The 2,748-nt window shown below is 34.4% G+C and overlaps 1 protein-coding gene across 1 annotated transcript in view; it reads right to left on the bottom strand.

Annotated features, from left to right (window-relative positions):
- LOC107626888 (probable disease resistance protein At4g27220) overlaps positions 1-2,748 on the bottom strand; it is an 18,058-nt gene extending 15,310 nt beyond the window's left edge. The window contains exon 1 of the mRNA XM_016329781.1: positions 2,681-2,748. The gene's annotated coding sequence lies outside the window, so the exon portion shown is untranslated. The remainder of the gene's footprint in view (positions 1-2,680) is intronic.

The following is a 2,748-nucleotide window of genomic DNA, read 5'->3' as shown; positions in this document are numbered from 1 at the left end:
GTTAAGTAAAATAAAGTAATTTTGTGTTATTGTATCCCCAACATTACTTATTACACAATATGCTTTCCATATTTTTAGAGGCTTAAGATTTACAAATAGTGATGTTCTGCCAATGAGTAATGTTCTCCCAATGAGTATCCATTTCTATCATAAAAAATAATAGAGATGTTATCCCCAAAAATATTTTCGACATATAAACCTGTATTTTATAATTTTTGGACATTATCCATTCAGAGATAAAAATGCACATCAATTTTATATAAAATTTTATATCTTTCTCATGGTTTTCTTTCTTGTCTTTCCCTCTTGCTAAAAAAATGGAAGAAATCCATAGCCTAATTATAGGCGAACTTCAGGGTTATTAACTTATTATTAAGGTGACGTTGCACAATAATATTTATTATGCATCATTAGAAATTTTTTTTCTTCTTTACGTATTTTTCAACACAGATAACTCGGTTATTACTATACACAAACGCATTTCTCACCTATCCTTTCTAAAACTTTAATTATTTACACAATAATTAAGTTATCAGTGCAATTAGATATTCTTTAAAAATGAATTTTTATTCAATTTTTAGAAGAGAAAAAAAATAAAAAATAAGTAACTTTTTTAATTTTTTAAACCATAAATATCGTAAAAGTAGATATTTAAGTAAATAACTTTCTTAAAAGGTTGACCAAATTTTAAAACACAAATAGCATTTTTTTTTAAGTTACTANATTATGCACATCATGCACATCAAGTGATGCTGCTAATTGAGATAAATAATTCAAGTTTTCTGTGACCTACTTCGAGTCGATCGATGTTCGTTGGCTTGCAAATTTAGAATATGTCATCCGCTGAGTTTGTTAATTTGGATTTGTCGGTGTTTATTCTTTTATACTTATTTACCTTCGGTCTTTCGCTAGTTTTGTGGTTGTGTTCTATTGCCTTTAGATTATGCACATCAAGTGATGCTGCTAATTGAGATAAATAATTCAAGTTTTCTGTGACCTACTTCGAGTCGATCGATGTTCGTTGGCTTGCAAATTTAGAATATGTCATCCGCTGAGTTTGTATTTGGTTTTTAGTCATTGTTTATTCTTTTATACTTATTTACCTTCGGTCTTTCGCTAGTTTTGTGGTTGTGTTCTATTGCCTTTAGATTATGCACATCAAGTGATGCTGCTAATTGAGATAAATAATTCAAGTTTTCTGTGACCTACTTCGAGTCGATCGATGTTCGTTGGCTTGCAAATTTAGAATATGTCATCCGCTGAGTTTGTTAATTTGGATTTGGAATTTGGATCGGTGTTTAACTTTATCAATTTTTCTTAGAGTATATACCCACTTTGGTCCTCAAAGAATTTTAAACTGGACACTTTAGTCCCTAACTAAAATTAATTACTCGATTGATCCCTAACAATTAATTCCGTCAGTCACTTAGGTCCTTTACTCCGTTAACTCTAACGAAGGACAAAATGGTCCCTGACAACTCTAACAAGGGACAAAATGATCTCTCATCTCTTTTTTTGAAAACGACACTATTCTTCCCCAATTTTTATCATATCTCGCATAACCTTAATATTCATACTCTCCTTCTTCACCTTCACATTCTTCTTTTTCATCTTTTCCTTCCTCCTCTTTAGCTCCAAGATTAAGCTATCGTGTAATTGTCACACGTATCGCACCTACCTCAACATGTCATGGACCACACACTTTCTAAATTTTTGTTACTGGTACATCCACCTCCTCTGCACTTCACCCACTAAAAGCATCCACTTTCACGTCTTCGATAACATCACCTCCAACCCGGACACGTCCACGACATCCTCAAGACCAAGTTCCACAACTATTCCAAGGGCACGCCTTTCTCCACTCTCCAGCAAGCAATATAGATTGTTGGACATTAGGACACCATGAGAAGATTCTCCTTCGACATCATATGTAAATTCTCATTTGAAATAGACACCGAGTGCTTCATTCCTTCTTTTCCAGAGTCCAAGTTGGCAGACAGCTTCAACCTCGCTTCCAAGCTATCAGTACAACGAGCAATGTCGCCGTTGCCGCTCATATGAAAACTGAAGCGATTATTGAACATTGGTTTGGAGAAGAAGCTAAAGGAAGCGATCGGAGTGGTGGACAATGTGGTCATGGAGATGATAGGGAAGAGGAAGAGGGAGATGGCAACGACGACGACGGGTCTTAACAAATCAGACTTGCTGTCTAGATTCATGGGATCCATCGAAGACGATAACTAGTTGAGAGATATAGGCATTAGTTTCCTGAGTATGAATTGGTTGAGAACAAGTTGAGAATTTTTTTTCTTGTGAACATTAAATTTATAGAGTGTGCATTGTGTAGTTTGAAGTTACAGTGTTAAACTGCTAGTGTTGTGCGAGATATGATGGAAATTGGGAGAGAACAGTGTCGTTTTCAAATAAAGGAGATCAGGGACCATTTTGTCCCCTGTTAGAGTTGTCAAGGACTAGTTTGTCCTCCGTTAGAGTTAACGGAGTAAAGGACCCAAGTGACTGACGGAATTAATTGTTAGGGACCAATCGAGTAATTAATTTTAGTTGGGGACTAAATTGTCCAGTATGAAATTCTTTGAGGACCAAAATGGATATATACTCTTTTTCTTAATTACAAAAAGAAAAAGTAAAAAATAGAATAGAAAAAGAAAAAAAAAATTACCATCTGTAATAAAGCAGAACCACAATCACAAACCGCTGTATTCACAAAACCGAGTTGAATTGAATTAC

Source organism: Arachis ipaensis, chromosome B02 (genome assembly GCF_000816755.2).
Source record: "Arachis ipaensis cultivar K30076 chromosome B02, Araip1.1, whole genome shotgun sequence".
Taxonomy (NCBI): Eukaryota; Viridiplantae; Streptophyta; class Magnoliopsida; order Fabales; family Fabaceae; genus Arachis; species Arachis ipaensis.
This window is presented reverse-complemented; position numbering and strand designations above follow the sequence as displayed.